This window comes from Gnatocerus cornutus, chromosome 6 (assembly GCF_029298725.1).
Source record: "Gnatocerus cornutus isolate USDA-ARS CGAHR chromosome 6, icGnaCorn1.1, whole genome shotgun sequence".
Classification (NCBI taxonomy): Eukaryota; Metazoa; Arthropoda; class Insecta; order Coleoptera; family Tenebrionidae; genus Gnatocerus; species Gnatocerus cornutus.
The window spans coordinates 7,597,954-7,616,559 of record NC_142238.1 but is presented as its reverse complement, the minus strand read 5'-3'; positions in this window follow the sequence as shown (position 1 = coordinate 7,616,559).

Here is an 18,606-nt window from a genome sequence, read left to right as displayed (position 1 = left end):
TAAAAAATAAGTAAGTATTATTTATTATCAAAAAAGCAGTTTGTATGTTTACTTGTAGCATAGAAGAATGACAGTGCTAATGGAAGAATCGTCTAATTTTACTTTGTTTGGGACAAATTAGTTGGCAGGTATACATTACAGGTTATTATTTGTAATTAATATTTTCAATAAATTATAGTCATAATCTTTTTTTAATTGTAAGTCAATAAATAAAAATCTTTAACAGTGTAATTTCTTGATTTACGTATTTTGAGTGAAATAACTTGAAAACATCGATAGAAACAATACATTTCATATAATTTTTGGATTAAGACTGCAAAGTGTTACATCAGGTGACTTTTAATATTTAATTTTTTAATACTTTAAATCGTTTAAACTAATTAAATTTAGAAAGTTCTTGACTTATCTGATTCAAATTCATTGAGATTGATTACACTGTGTAACAAAATTTTACAAAAGTCATATTTATCTGATTTTTTTTTTGTTAATATAGTTACAATTTGGCTTTCTTTTAAAGAGTATAAAAACCATTTTGTAAGTTGTCTTCAAGACAAATAATAAATTCATTTGTTTTTCTCTTTGGAAAATTAAAAATTATATTCATAAAATAAAACAAAAGTGTTAAAAAACCAATAAACTATAAAAATTAAATGAGGTTTTACGTTCAACATTTAAAATACAATTTTTTGTTCTTTTCCTTTTTGTTAGCAAATGGGAAATAACAGCAACTCAAAATAGCAGTTAGTGAAATGATCTTGAAGTTCTCCAGATACTGAGATTTGTAAAAGTTATTGACATCATGGACTCGAGGGTTAATTTCCACAAAAAAAAGTTAAACTCTTGATTTAGCCGATTTGGTGATTTTAATGCCGAAATAGACTTTATACGCTTCTCAAAATTTCGTCGCGGAAATTATTTTGATTTTCACTTTTTTAATTGTTATACGAGTATAACACCCCCCTACGTAGATAAATAGATCCGCAAATAATTTACATTGTCATCTTGTGCCCACTTTTTAATTCGCAGTAAGGCAAACAGCGAAAACAGAAATTAATTTTTTTTTTCTTAATATAACGACATTTCGACAAAAGCAATGTAGGCATGTTAAAAAGTACGTCTCTAACGATAAATATGAAAAAAATTTAACATAATTATTTTTGTTGTTACATAGTGTTATTACTGATTACCTACGCAGAAATTTGAAAAACTAAAATTTAAATTAATACAGTAAAATTTTTAGACTACTCTACTAGCAATTTAGACATTTCGGTGTGACAATTTAAATACTTTCGGATATTTAAAACTCATCCGAATTTATATTTTTTTGCAAATGAGATTTAATTGTTTTAACCAGTTAAATAAGCAAATTATTGAAATTACAAGTTCTATCGATAACAACAAATTTGACGTATTCAAAATGTTAAAGAATAAAAGAGCTAAAAATTCCTAGAGAAACCAAAAAATCACCTAAAATATCAAAAACAATAAAAACAATAAAACATTCAGCAAATTGAAGGGATGCAAAGATTTGAAAAGAGAGATGTTAAAAAATTTCAAAAATTGTTTAGAAGTATAAATGGTGAATCCAAATAAGGTACAGCTTCAGCTAGCACTGTAGATTAGGACTCTGTAAAGCAAATTCTAATAGGGCAGAAACCTTCCAGATTGCCTGTTATTTGACGCTATGGTAATGAGTTTCGCAAATACATTCAAATAATTTACGTTTGCTCTTATTGTACTATTTTAATATTTATTTATTACTGGTTTGAAAAAGACAAGATATGCAGCCTCGGACAAAAAAAAATTAGTCGTCAATGTCACCTAATTGTCGCATGGTGTAAAACCCCTTTTAGAATTTGTAACCTTACTTTTTTGCATTGTCAATTTCGAGTTATTTTTTTCTAATTTCAATATTCTTGGTACTTCCAATATTGAAAGGACCTGACTAGATCATACCGCTCTGTACTAAAGGGACTATTCTAATTTTATCCGTTTTAAATACTTCATTCATGATAATTCTTAATTGTAAACTTGTCAATACTTTGATGTTTTAAACGTCAGTAATGGCAATGCCAGTAATGCACAAACTACACTCAAATCTTTGAAACGTCAGAAACATTACATCTAAAATTTTGTGTTCGCGGCTGTATCTCAAAAATTAAAAATTGTCAAAAATTGATTTGTTTGAAATAAGTGGGATTCTCAAATGTTTATTTCAAAGGTCTGGAGAAATTTTCAAAGCACCCAAAATCTGGACCATTAGTTACGAACGTGTAAAGTCCGTTTTTTTGTTAAAAAACCACCAACACTGCACTTTCCCACCACTTTACAACCGGCAACGTCGTCGATGGTGACTTTTTGGTGATAAAATCAAATAGGTTAGCTGCCTAATTGACAATTTGATTACACAAAATAGCCTTTCAGGCTGTGCCGAGTTTTTTCACTATTAAATCATTTGATTTGCAATCCAACAGGCTATAAAAGAAACGTTTTTAACGGAAACACTGCCTAATTTTCAGAAATGTCAAAAATTTGACAATTATTTTTTCACCAAAAATCTCCCTAGGCAACGTTGCCGGTTGTAATGTAGGCAAAGATTGCGGTGTTGGTGGTTTTTAAAAAAAAAAACGGACTTTAGACACGAAATCAAAGATTTCAATAAATCATAACAATAACTATTTTTTCTACAATCGATATAGAAAGTAGGCAATTGTGTTCGTGTTTGACAACGCAAAGTTGACGTTTTACGAGTTCTGTCACTTTGTTCCTCTAGCGCGTCAAAATTCAAAAAAATGTTCGCTCGCGAATTTTTTTTCGGCAAATCGCTTATGCCATAGGTAGATTTTCCCATGACAACGACTCGATTTGATTGAAGGGGGAGTGCAGTTGGGTCTTTCTAACCTAAAAAATTAAATTAGAAGTTGTTTTTAATCGCGTAAATTCAAGATTGTAGAGAAAACAATGCGTCTATTTCGAGCGCAAATTCACATGCCGATTTCGAGAGATTGCCGCGCGGCAACTGTCTCACTCAATCGGCAATGTGAATCTTTGCGCTCTTAATAGACAAATAGCTATTTTAACCGCAAGTGCATACAAAAATTACCACGTAAACATTTAAAAATAGTAGCACATGAAAAATACAATTCTTTGTAATTCTATATTTTTTTAGTATTGAAAGTTTGAGTCCACTGTTGTTAAAATGTTACTTATTAAGATCTGTGACATATAATTTTTGAGTTATAAAAATTAATAAATGTTTCAAATAAGTAATAGAGTACTTTTTTAGAAAATAAAAAACATGCGTACAATGCCCAACTAAATTAAAGATTAATAAAAACTATATACACGTAAACATTGGATTTGGAATATAGTGATCATAAAAAATACATGCAGATCATTAAACTTATAAAAACTTACCTAGTAGTCGACTTTGTACAAATAGTTTAAGGTCATACTACATATAGTAATCATTTACATGTGGCTATACCTTCACAAAAATAGAAATAAACTGAAATATGTGTCAACAAACAGAAGTTTTAATCTCAAAGACAAGGCTTCATAATTTATACATAAATTTGACTTTAAAGCTGTGGACTTATTCTTTATAATTACAGGTACACCAAATTAATTTTACATCAAAGAGATGACCCTTACTGAAATTTTATACAACTTTGTAAAAGAACACTATAATTAACTACATTTTCTTATATAATATTAATTTAGTTCTGTTTGTTAAAAATACAAAAAAATAGGTCATGGGAGAGTATTTCAGTTGTATTAAGGGCGCACACAGGGTAGAAGCAGCTTGTTAGTCTAAGTGGCAACATCAATCGAAATGGCAAAATTCAAGTTGTTAATTGTATTTTCATCATCAAATTCGATTAATTGTCTCTATTTTAGATTTGTGGAACCCGATGATATATCAGCAGATTCTTTAAAAGTGCTTGGGTTAATGGGTTTAAACCCTACGTTCGCTTCTAAGTGGGTTACATTACTAGTCTTTTTTAATATTATATGGTTTTGTTTTTTTGTTATATTAGCCGTAAAAGGAATTTTGGTGTCTTATAACACTGACTTGTTCTACACGTCAGAATGTATACAAACTTGCATTTTAGGAATACATGTAAGTAAATCGTTCTGTTCTGACATATTCTAAAATTATTACTTTCAGTCGCTTGCTCATATACTAGTTTTTCACGGTAAAAGAAAAGCTGTGTTAAGTTTGGTAGAAAAGAAATCGAAATTTTGGAAAATCACAGATGTGGCCGATCACGCACTTTTTACCAAATGTGTAAACGTTTTAAATATAGCTAAAACTTTCATCCGAACTTATTTTATATCAACAATATTAGCTGGATTCTTTTTTAATTTGCAAATCGTTACCACGGGGACTTTGCCTAGTGGTTGCTACATTCCCAAAGGATGGTTTTCTTTTCTAGCAGTCGGAATGATGTATATGACAGTAGTTATAATTTTAATTATTAGTGGAGCTGATTGCTTTTTTTGTTCTCTCGGAAGTGGTCTTATTGTTCAGTTCAATCTCTTAGCCTTTAAACTAAGAAACTTGTCATTCTCTCCTAACAAATCTGAAAAACACATGTGGGAAGATTTGCGAACTCTGGTCAACTACCACAACTTTTTGTTAAGGTTTGTATTAAATTAATTTTTTAGTATCAACAAACTATTTTCCTTTAGTTATTGCAGTGAGTTAAATGCTGTCTTTAGCGGTCTATTTTTGCTTCTTTTCGGAATATGCATTCTCGCTTCTTCGGTATCAGTTTTCATCTTCATGCAACCGTAACTATTGAATATGGTATAACGTACAGAGCTCTAATATTGTTTTTAGGGGTGACTTGAGTTACAGAATAAAGTTTATGTTATATTTCCTTACTCTGATTATTGAAACAGGGTTTTATTGCGTTCCGCTAGAAATCGCAATTCACGCTGTAAGTTGTATACAATTAGTGTCCAACTGTATAAACAATAGAATTTTTAGGCTCAACAACTTGACAATGCAGTGTACGAATCAAAATGGTACGAACTCCGAACACAAAAATTTAAAAAGTCTCTAGCAATGATTATGAGAAAAGCTCAACAACCTATAAATTTTACAGGGTACGGTTTGGTTACCATGAATCTGCAAAGTTATGTTTTGGTAAGCTATATAATGTCAGAAGGGTTGGTAAAATCGTTTTTTTTAGATTTGTAAAACTGTATTTAGCTTCTACACGTATTTAAATTCTATGCAAAAGTTGTCTTCAAAATAAATGCAATTAGTGAAATGAATGTTGATTTACACAAATATAAATTAGTTTCAGGAAAGCAGAGGGACGTTTTGTTTTTGTAGTTGTTTCAATAATAGCACAATAGTATATTATGAAACGCGTTTCATAATGAACATTTTGCCGCACGCACGTGTTTAGGACACGACGAGCGCAGCGAGGAGTGTCATAAAGTAGTAAGTGCGGCAAAATGCATTATGAACAAGTATCATACGCTATTTTTTCTATTTCGCCCCATTTTAAACGAAAAAACTTGATTTAGAAATCTAGGGAAATTTAGGGTAGTTGGCATTTGCAAAATGTTTGGGAAAAAAATTCGAAGTAGCCAAATCTAATTTCAGTCAGTTTGACAGGAGTGACGTTTTGAGGTTACCGGAGCGCAAGGGAGCCAAGAGAGAGAAGATGTTGATCATGATCATGATGGTTCTCTTGCATCCAAAGAGTTTTTCTCCGATGAATTATTAAGCCAAGTACAACAAGAAATAATCGTGTTTTGACCGATTTATCATTTATCAAAACTAAAATCTAAATTGTTAATGTTGACGGCAGGTTGAGGGTTTACCCGCTGCAAACTTTAGAAAAATAAATGCCCCTGGAAATATTGGCACGGGATTGGTCCATTACGGCACCAAAATAAGCTCAAACGTGTATCGAAATATCTTCATTATGAACGCGAAATAGAAAAAAATAATTTACGTACTCTTATCCCAAAGTTGTGATTGTCTTAAAAATTGAACTTTCATTGAAAGAATAAAAAATTACAAAAATCCATTTGTTATCATATTATTGATCTGAATAATAAGGTGTTTTAATATGATTAATTGTTGTAAGTCCATTTGAGCTGAATTAGGAATGCACACATTTAAACATTTCTACTCATAATTTATTCGTATTTTTTGTTGCTTTTACTTTAAAATAGTTATTTGTGTACAAAACCCAAAAAAGAAACTCTTTCTTTTTTAACCAAGCCTTATTTTAAAATAATCACTTTTTTAGGAGACATTACAAGTTAATTTTTATTTATGATTTATTGATTTAATTATTTATAACAACTGAACAATTGTGAATATTTATGGATTTTTAAGAAATGTTTATATTTTTTTATTTACATTAGTAATGTCGGCATGTGTAGCTTCACAAATTGGTTTGATGTGCTTTTTGATGCGGTTGCACCAGCACTTTCGTCACTGCTAGACAGACATTCATTTGCATTAATTCAACATGTCTTTGTTTAGTCCGGTCAAATTAGACATTCGGTGCTACATAAATTCGCAACAAGCTGAATATTAGTACAATTGTTTAAAATACAATTATAAACAAACCCTGAAAGTTCCCCATCATTCCCGTGTATAGAAATTTTTTTATTGAAGGTCAAAGGTCAAAAAAATGAGTTTTTCGCGATTTTCAGCAAAACGGTAAGTTTTATCATAAAAATATTTCAAACTAAAATTGTAGATCATAAAATTATCTATAAAAAATATATCAACATTTTTTTCCTACAAGCCACCGTTTCAGAGATATAGCGATTCAAACAGTTGTAACAGCCCACCTATGAGATAGTGTACTTAGCGCGTTTTTTTTCCCCAGTAGGCCTACTCCACAAGTTAGTAACGATCCTGTTTAATTGAAACTATTGTGAATAATGGATATTAGCAAAAAAAGCGATGTTGATAAAAAAAAAGTTGAGACATTTATTCATCTGAGTCGTAATTTTCGAATTCTTCTTCTCGATTTTCTTCTTGTTCTTCTTCTGCTTCATTCTCGTTTTGGGTGCAAGTAAATTCAGCCAATAACGATGTATCGTAAGTCAGCTCGTTGAATTCAATAAATCATCAATTGTTGATGATTCAACATTAGAGCATGACTTGCCTTGGCAACTTGTACACGCCAGAGAACAGAACAGTCCCACTTTTTTGCAACCACATTTAGCGCTGCATCCCTTTTTGCAGTTGCAAAAAATTGCGTTTAGTAATTTTTCCGGCGCAGGTGGAAGCAAAGTTGGAACTGGTTCCAATTCATTGTTTACTAACTTTCAACCCCAGTCTGTTGGGTCTTTCTGAAAACCAAGCCACACTTGAACTTGATAATATACCCGAAAAAGATGTAGGTGAGCAGCAGCCGAGGTTGGAGGAAGACAAGCTTTTCACTATAGCGCAGTGCTTCAGACAAAACTCAGTATTTTATTCAATAAATGAAGGGACTGGGTTTCATTTTATACCTGATATTTTATATTTTAAGTGCAAGTTACAATGACCGATAGAAAAATATTTTAACCTATACTATACAGGGTGTTATGGAAATGAGTACACAAAATTAAACTAGTAAGAGAACTCACCATTTGCAACAACTTTTCTTAATACTTTTTTTTCGAAATCGCATGTTTTTAAACTAATTTTTCCCCCCCATATTTTGACGAGTCGCCCACCTGCCATTGAATTGCTTATAAAATTAAGGAACAAAAAAGCACAAAAAACTCTGCGTTATCAGTCCGCCCGTAAGAAACTTTATTAATGGCTATTCTAAACTAATTTGGGGGGCGGAGGGGGGGCGCGGTGGTGTTTAGCCCTGTTAAGTTTAAGATAAACTAAAAAAAATTGGGAATTTACAAAAATTTTATTTAAAAAAAAATTAAATACACAAAATTTAACCGGTTAGAACGTATCAAGATCTACATCTTTTCTAGATATTTTTTTCCGTAAACGCATTTTGATTTTCGCCTTTTTCCGCCCTTAATTTGGCCAACCGTTTGATATCTCTAAACAACTTCACTTTCATTTCCGCAACGAGGAGGTTTTTTGACTTAACCCTTATCACAACTTTTTGTCACAAAAACGACTGATCAGCTGTAGTTTAATTAAAAACGCTCAGTTTGTCGTGAATTTTCACAGTGTCAAAGCTATCAGATTGTTCTTAAAGTGCAAAAGGTGGTACAAAATGGTTTATACCAACATGGAATACACGGATATGGTGCTTCTGTATGGGGAAATTCGGGGCAATGCCCGGGAGGTAAAGCGTCTGTACAGTGTCCGCCAGACTTAAATCCCTGTGATTTTTTCTTGTGGGAGCATATGAAACAGTTAGTGTACACAAACCTCGTGGATTCAGTGGAAGAATTAAGTGAACGTGTAAATGCTGTGGCTGAAACAATTCGCCAAAACCCCGCGATGATTGTGAGAATACAAACTTCAATGGCCCAGAGAATTCAGGCATGCATTGATAGTGAAGGACGGCATTTTGAGCAATTTTTATAAACAAATTCGGCACTCCTGAACAATTGTGCTTTTGTGAATTTATTATTGTTTTTTTTCGTACAAACAAATAAACGGCGAAGTATCACCTGGATGTACCTAAACACTCGTTTTTATGAAGCATTGGTTTTTGCCGCATAAATGAAGGTTAGTATCTTTAATGCATAGGCGGGTAACGCTTTTCATAGCAAATTTTCATTGATTTTTAATTCGAAAACGAAAGCATTTTGGATTTTTTTTTATTAAGAAAAGTTCTTGCATATGTTGAGTTCTCTTACCAGTTTAATTTTGTGTACTCATTTCCATAACACCCTGTATAATATTACAACTCTAGAGATGAATATACGTGGCGTACTTACTCATACATGTTATGACGATTACAACTGTTACAACTTTTTGAATCGCTATATCTCTGAAACGGTGGCTTGTAGGAAAAAAAGTGTTAATATATTTTTTATAGATAATTTTATGATCTACAATTTTAGTTTAAAGTATTTTTTTTAAAGTATTCTAAAGTATTTTAAACTTATCGTTTTGCTGAAAATCGCGAAAAACTCATTTTTTGACCTTTGACCTTGAATTAAAAAATTCCATACACTGGAATGATGAACTTTCAGGGTTTGTTTATAATTGTATTTTGAACAATTGTACCAATATTCAGTTTGTTGCGAATTTATGTAACTTCACCCTAGCTTTTTGGTTTAATTTGACCGGACTAGTTGCGCTTTACAGCAGTTTGGTGATTTGATTTTATCTAATTAATAATTATAAAATTGGGCCAAATAATTACAAAATTGGGGGTAATATCAGTATCATGATGTAATATAAAAAAATTAACGATAGATGGCACCACCCAAGTATGGACGAGAATGAAAGCGGCCGGAAAGCGGTCATTTTTCGGCAGCATTTAAGAACTGAAAATTCAGTTTTTTGTTAAGGTTGTCTAAAAAAATTATAAAGTCTTTTTGTCTTAAGGTCATGTAGATAATATTTTTGATTCAAACACCAAATAAACTTTAGATTGATGCTTAAAAAATTGTCCCAGTTTTTAATATTTAAACGACTTGAGCTTTAACAGCATTGTTTAAAATTTAAAAATCAACATGACATCAATATTCTTAGTATACTAAAAAACTATTACTTATTTTATTATGCTTTTTATCAATGTTAAACGTAATAATAATGTTGTTTTAAACAAATCAATAGTGAAAAGGGCTTTTTTATGCTTTTCTCGTGTCCCAGTATTTAATAATTGCTCAAAAGGTAATAATTGTTTTAAATAGATTTTAATGTCTTATCTTAACGTTGCTATATTTTGAACTTACCTATACGGTCAATGTGTTTTCTTTAAATTTAAAATCCCTCGTTATTCTATCTACTGCTATTCGATTTCAACTCAAATCAACTTTCAGGCATTTTCGTGCTGATTTTAACTCTTTCTTTCTACTTTGGAAATATCGCAGAGACTGGCGAATTTTGAAATCAAACCCTTGCTTTCTTATTTTAAATGTTTTTATGCAAATATTGTTAGCCGATAGGGCAAAGTTAGACACTGGTACGTTTGCCTTATATTAGTTCATCCAAAAATGTTAATTCATAGATTTGGTCCACTTTTCGTCTGAACCACTCATACTATTATCATATCGGGCTCATTATTAAGACTACAAATAAATTACCTAGTAATCAGCTTTTTCCAATAAATTGGTTCATGATCATTTCATTAACCATTCTTTGGATATACGTGGCCAAAGTTCCACAAAAAATAGAAATGAACTAAAATATGTATGTACAAACATTAATTTTATCCTCAAAGACAAGCCTTTGTAAATTATGTACGTACAGATAAATTTGCCTTTTTTAGTTTACGCTGTGAGAAACTTTGAAAAAGAACAATGTAATTAAGTGCATTTGGTTTTTAATATTAATTTAGTTGGGAACGTTAAGAATTCAAAGAAATAGATTATGAGACGTAGACACAGCAGACGCAGCTTGGTACTCTAAGAGGCAACATTAATCTACCAGGTTTCTAAATGGCGAAATTAAAGTTGTAGTTTGCATTTTGATCTAATTAATTTAATTGTATCTATTTTAGATTTGTGGAACCTGATGATATATCAGCAGAGTCTTTAAAAGTATGTACTTAGATTAATGGGCTTACATCCAGCTTTTGCTTCTAAATAGGTTTCTCGGCTAGTTTTTTAATGCCGACTTGTTCTACATGTCAGAGTGCATACAAACTTGCATTTTTGGGATACACGTAATAATGCGTTTTACTTCATCACTTTCTAAAATTATTGTTTTTAGTCTCTTGCTCATATACAGGGCTAGTCACGAGAAGATTACTTCTGAAAATGATTTTTTCGCAACCCAAAATACTAATTTCTTGAGTCACTTGATACAACCCGAATCAGAAATGAAATGCTGAATCCACGATTGCTTAGGCTTTGACAGTCTCACTTTGACAATTACGGAAAAGGAGGTTACGTGAGTGTCCATAGACAACCCAGTTCAGTTTCGATGTGGATATCTTTACGATAAAGGTCCGCAGCAGCTATAGCATTATTTGGCATTCTCCGTAGATGAGAATCATGTCAGTTTTCTCATCATTTGAATAAGACTTTGTGACGGGTTTCTCAACTCAACCTAACATACCATGCGTGTTGAGGAGAAAAATTATTGGTCGAGCACTTACACCTTCGGTATAGGACAGATTAATAAAGGTACTTCGAACTAATGGGGCTCTAAAGGAGCGGAATTAAGAATAAAGACGAAATTAAAATAAATAATGTCTAAGTGACATTGTCCACCCCAAATGACCCCAAAGCAATCGTGGATTCAGCATTTTATTTCTAATTCTGGCAGTATCGAGTAGTTCAGGGTATTAGTATTTTGGGTTGCGGAAATATAATTTTCAGAAGTAATCTTCTCGTGACTAGCCCTGTATTAGTTTTTCATGGTAAAAGAAAAGCTGTGTTAAGCTTGGTGGAAACAAAATCGAAGTTTTGGAAAATCATAGATGTGGCCTATGAAGCACTCTACAATAAATGTTTAAACATTCTGAACACAGCTAAAATGTTTATTAGAGCTTATTTGATATCAACATTATTGGTTGGATTTTTTTCTAATTTGCAACCATTTATCACTGGAAGTTTGCCTAGTGCATGCTACATTCCAGAAGGATGGTTTTCTGTTCTAGCGGTTGGATTGGGGTACTTGTCAGTTGTCATAATTTCAACCATTGGTGGAATCGATTGTTTTTTTTGTTCTATTGCAAGCAGTCTTATTGTCCAGTTTAATCTTTTAGCTCATGAACTAAAAAAGTTATCATTTTCTCCTAACAAATCTCAATTATCTATTTCAGAAGATTTGCGGGCGCTGGTCAACTACCACAACTTTTTGTTAAGGTTGGTATTAATTTTATTTCTTACTATCAACAAACCGTTTTGTTTTAGTTACTGCAGTGAGTTAAATGCTGTCTTTAGTGGGCTGTTTTTGTTTCTTTTCGGAATATGCATTCTTGCTTCTTCGGTCTCAGTTTTTATCTTCATGCAGCCGTAATTGTTAAAAATTGAAAACTGTACACAACTCTAATTTTTTTTAGGGGTGATTTGAGTTACAGGGTAACTTTTATGATATATTTTCTTACTTTGATTATTGAAACTGGGTTTTATTGCGTTCCGCTAGAAATCGCAACAAACGCTGTAACGTGCTTACAATAAGTGTCCAGCTGTAATCAACAAAAGTAATTTTTTAGGCTCAACAACTTGACAATGCAGTGTACGACTCGAAATGGTACGAACTACGAACAGAAAAAATTAAAAAGTCGCTTGCAATTATTATGAGAAACTCTCAGCAAACGATAAAATTTACAGGATATGGTTTAGTTATAATGAATCTGCAAACTTACGTTTTGGTAGTTTATACCGTTTTAAAATGAATTTCATAATTCGTATTATTTTAGATTTGTAAAACTGCCTTTAGTTTCTACACTTATTTAGATTCGATGCAAAAGTTGTCGTCCAAATAAGCAAAATAAATGAACATAATGTTGATTTACACGAAATACATTTAGCAATGCAATCAAAATTAGTATTTTTTTTGTGTACGTCTTAATAATATTCTAAGGAAAAATTATCTTTTAATTAAAAATAAATAATAAAAAATAATGAAATAATGTTGATCTTTACGTGCAGTCAATAAATAAAAAAAATTTCTTAAATATTGTCAATCAATTTTTAATTTTTATGTAGCCGAAGAAAACTAGAGATAACATACGGTACATGGTATATTGAGATATGAAGTAAATATTCGTACCTACTGCACTTTTTTATACATTACATTTAAGCAATAACTAAAAATTGGGCTCATTATTAAAACTACAAAAAACTCACCTGTTACTTTGTACATTAATTTATTAGTTTACGTTCATATTAATCATTAACAATATGCTTACTAAATTAATTATTATTATTCTTTGTACATACGTAAACGTAACACCACAAAAAATTTAAGTAAACTGAAATATGTATCAACAAACATAAATTTCATCTTCAAAGACAGTTCTTCTATAAATTATGTATAAATTTGACTTTTTCACTCTAAAGCTGTGAGCTAATTCTTGATAATTACAGGTAAACTAAATTAATTTTACATCAAAGAGATGACCCTAAATGAAATTTTATACAACTTTGTATAAGAACACTATAATTAACTACATTTTGTTATATAATATTAATTTGAATCTGCTTATTAAAAATACAAAAAAAAATAGGTCATGAAAGAATATTTCAGTTGTATTAAGGGCGTGGACAAAGCAGACGCACATTGTTACTTTCAGTAGTAGTGTCAGTCAAACTGTATTAAATGGCGAAATTGAAGTTGTAAACTGTGTTTTTATCAATTTCTTATAATTATCTTCATTTTTAGAAATATTGAACCTGATGACATATCAGCAGATTCTTTAAAATTACTTGCGATAATGGGTTTGCATCCAGCTTCTGATTCGAAGTGGGTTTCATTGCTGGTTCTTTGCAATCTTTTCTGGTCATGTTTTTTCGTAGTGTTAGCTATAAAAGGCATTTTAATGTCTTACAATAATGACGTTTTCTACATGATAGATTGTCTACAAACTTTTATATTAGCAATACATGTAAGTATAGAATTCAGTGCCACCAATTTCTAAAGTTTTTGCTCGTAGACAATTCCGCATTTACTGGTTTTTCACGGTAAGAGAAAAGCTATATTAAGCTTAGTGGAAAAAAAGTCCAAATTTTGGAAAATCACAGAATCAGCCGATCATGCCCTTTACAATAAAAATGTAAATATTTTGAACACAGCTAAAAACGTTATTCGCATTTACTTGATAGTGTTAATATTAGCTGGATTTGCTTTTAATTTGCAACCATTTACTAGTGGGAATTTACCTACTGGATGCTATATCCCCGATGGATGGTTTACTTTTCTAGCAATCTCTTTGTTCTATTCGACGTTTCTTATTATTTCTACTGTTGGTGGAACCGATTGTTTTTTTTGTTCTATTGCAAGCAGCCTTATTGTCCAGTTTAATCTCGTAACCCATAAACTGAGAAACTTATCATTTTCACCTGACACTTCCGAAAAAAATATGTGGAACGATTTGCGAATGTTGGTCAATCACCACAATTTTTTACTAAGGTTTGTTATATAGGAAGGATATTAAGTAATTCATAATGAACGAGGACTTTACTTGTTAACGTCCTAGTTTTTTATGAATTAGTTAATATCTGAAGTAAATAGGTCCAAACCTTTATCGAAACATGTACGAAGATGGCAATGCTACCACACAACAGCAAATTTTGAATTTAGGCTTAAGTTTTGAACGCGATGAAACAGCGAGGAAAGCATTTTCCAAGATATTTTATGTTACAATTAATATAAATATTTGGAAATATTCAGATTTTGGTCTTCGGAGTTGTTTTCATTTTTCATTCATTTCATTTCCAAAAATACATTGAATATTATGGATTAACGGTAACTATGCTATTATGAAACGGTAACTATGTTATTATGAATTATTTGTATCATCACCATTATGATGTACTTTACATGCATAGAAACGTATAAGATACATCTTAATGTTCATGTTTCGATAGAGGTTATTTCCTAGTTTAAACAATTTTTACGTTTTAGTTACTGCAGTGACATAAATACAATTTTTGGAGGCATTTTTTTGACTCTTTTCGTTATATGCATTCTTGCTGCCTCGGTCTCAGTTTTCATTTTCATGCAGCCGTAATGCTTTAATTATATTGTTTACAAAACAGAACTCTAGTTATCTCATTTTTAGGGGTGACTTGAGCGTCAGAGTAAAGTTCATGGTGTATTTTTTCACACTGATCATTGAAACTGGATTTTATTGTGTTCCGCTAGAAATTGCTATAAACGCCGTAATTTATAACTAGTCTCAAATTATGTACTAGATATAATTAAAAGTAATGTTTTAGGCTCAACAACTTGACACTGCAGTATACGATTCTAAATGGTACGAACTACCTACAAATAATTTTAAAAAGTCTCTGGCAATGATTATGAGAAAAGCACAGCAACCGATAACTTTTACAGGATATGGTTTGATTACTATGAATCTTCAATGTTATGTTTACGTAAGTTAAACCAACTCCAAAATTTTAGTGTGATTGTTAATATTTTAGATTTGTAAAACTGTGTTTAGTTTCTACACTTATTTAAATTCCATGCAGAAGTTGTCAGCGAAATAAATATTATTATGTTGCATTATTGAATGTTGTTGTTCACGAAAATAAACTAGTTTCAGCAGACACGTTAAAAGCATTTCTTTTTGAGTTTTATTGTAAAGATTTAAATGATCAACGTGACCGTATTCGTACTATTTTAATTTTAATTTCTAAAATATAGAGAACTCTAAAGTTATAAAAAAAAGCAGAGGTAAGTACTGATTTCCATTTTTTTCAGATTTTTTTCTAAATATCGTCATGAAACACACATTTCCCTGCCGATTTACGCGTTTCCCTGAGTAGTCCACTTTACAAGACCATTTTATTTCATTTGTATTGTTTGGAAGTAAGCAGTCAACAAATTGACAATCTTCATTTTTTTTAAATTTTTACGATTTCCGGAAAAATCTAATAATAAAGACCTCAGTAAAATGACTTACTTGGCTTAATTGGGCTTCTGTCAGTGTGTCATTGTCCTGATTCTCATACAAATAACTATTACATAATAATTTGAATATTTGGATTCTGCTACAGTTTCTTTGAAAATATGAAGGAAAACTAGCAACAACATTTAATTCAAACCTTATAGTCATTGAATTATTTAAATTAATAATTGTATTATTTAATTAAAACTAGTTACTATACTGATAGATATTGATTCAAAATTCATAATATCACTTATATGTTTGTTAATTATTGTAATAAATTCTGTAACATTGCATTATTCGTTATATTCTTTCAATCGAGTATGGCATAAATTACGGAATGTTCATATATAAATGCTTTTCATTTTATAGCTGGAAACATTCCCATCCATCATTTTTAGGAGGTATGGAATTAACAAATATTGATAACGATAAATTTAAAATCGACAAACAAATTAATTTTACATTTTAATAAATTTGTGATGGAAACTTTTCACAAATGACACACATCGTATGATTTTATAACTTCACCTAGTGATCCACTTAACAAAAAGTTTAAGGTCTTATAAAGCCGGAAAAAACTGTTTTACGTCAAAAGAGAACTTATTCGATACGCACCAAAAGTTTTCTCAAATAAATTATTTAAAAAGTTTTTTCATTTGTTAGTTGTGTATTTACTTTTTGTAATTATAGCTAAACTAAATAAATTTTACATTAAAAGTAGACTCTAGAAAATTTTTTAAAAACATTATTCTTAAATAATTAACTACAAAATTTATTCCAATTGTGTCAAAGACGCGAAACAGACGTTCTTCTTTTTCGTTCGCACCGATTTACTATTCACATGTAAAGATGAAGTAAGTTGACTTATTAAAATGAAATACATTTTTTTAATGTTTAAATTTTAGGTTTACTGAGCCATATGACGTCTCATTAGATGCGTTTAAAATGCTCAAGTTTGTGCATATACATCCGGCTTCTAGCTCGAAATGGATCACTCTTTTATTTTTTTGTAATATTGCGATTTGTTCTTGGATTACAATACTGGGTGTCCGAGGAATTTTAGTGTCTTACAATTCCGACTTAGCTTTTATGTCCAGAGTGTGTACAAACATGCTTATTAGCAATTCATGTAAGTACATAATGATTTGTTAAAAGAATATCATCAAATACTATTTGCAGACAATTGTTTATTTATTTGCTTTCTACAATGGAAAGGACGGTCTGTTAAACTTGATAGCAAAAACATCTAAATTTTGGAAAATTGCCGATATTACTGACAGAGCACTTTACACCGAATGTATAATAGTAGATTACATACCGAGGTGGGAAGTTCATGATTCCTCTCGAGAGAAAAAGTTTGTCACCGAGGCGTCAGCCGAGGTGGACAATTTCTCGAGAGATAGGAATCGAACTTCTACCGAGGTTTGTATACTATTTTATTCACAATCATATTAAAAAAAGTAATAAAGAAAGTTAAAAGTCCAATATTGTTAAACGTTTATTAGCTTCCAAAAACTGTTACCAAATTACTTTCGCCCATGCTCTACATTGGAAATGACTCATCTGGAGTGGATATATCTAGACAACCACTTTTTCACACGGCATCAAGAGAATACTCCTCATTTATTTTAAATACCGCATTTCAAGGTCATAATTTGTGACAGTTGTGGAGCTTTACGACAAATTTAAGAGGATTTATGTATTGAAAACAATCACGAACAGGTCTTTGGGTGTTCCAGTACTCGTTTATGTTCAATTCAATGGATAAATCTTCTCAAATTTGCCGTAGAGCTCCACAATTTTCACAAATTCTGACCTTGAAATGCGGTATTCAAAATAAATGAGGAGTAAGTAGTTTAACTTGGTTCAACCTCCTACCAAAGTCGCTATTGTCAATTCATGAAGTTTTAGGTTAAGAATTTTTGATTTCAATACAACTTTATTAATATAAATATCTTGAATATATTGAAGATGAACAATATATTTTACCAACGAAACTTAAAACTCACAAGTTAAATTATATTAGAGGAAACACCGTTAATGTTGAATGTGAACGAAGAGTGATCATAACCTGCAACATACAGTGTCAGACCTTGTTTCAGTTGTACTTGAAAAGTTAAACTCCTGCAGTCAGACGAGACGCGGTTGTTTCTCCTCTTAAAATGTTGACATTCTTCTCATTTTTAGTAAAATTCTCCGGAAAATGTACTAGTTTTAAACGGTATAGAAGCTTCAGCATCCATTTCACACACTTTTTGAAATCAACTTCGACGCCAAATGACAAGATAGAAATGTCAAATTCAGTAACGCGGCCTACTTCATTTATCAAAATCTAGTTATCTGGCATTTGGAGGTCGGGAAATGGTCACTTCCCAGCGAGTTGGGAAGTGAATTACCGTAGTAACAGCTTCACTTTCCACCTTACGAAAAGTTAGAAAATGAACAATTGTTGACTGATTGTGAATAAACATTTTAAGAATCGCTAAACTATCAATTCGCACTTATTTCATAACATCACAACTCGGTGTACTATTTTTCGAATTACAACCATTTTTAACGGGACGAGTGCCCAGTGCATGTTACGTCCCAGAGGGGTGGTTCACTTTCACAGCCACTATAATGATATACTTAGCACAGGTCGTTATGGTTACCCTAGTAGGAGTTGATTGTTTTTTTGTTCTCTCACAAGTTCCCTCATCGTGCAGTTTAAACTTCTAGATTACAAATTTAGAAATCTGCCAATTTCTTCCGACAAGTCACAGAAAGCAACATACAATGACTTCAAAAAACTAGTCGACTATCATAATGAACTGTTACAGTTTCGTTTACATTTTCGGAATATGCGTCACTTCATCGTCAACTATATCAGTTTTCAACTTTATGGAACCGTAAGATACTTGTCAATTTGCTAAAGAAG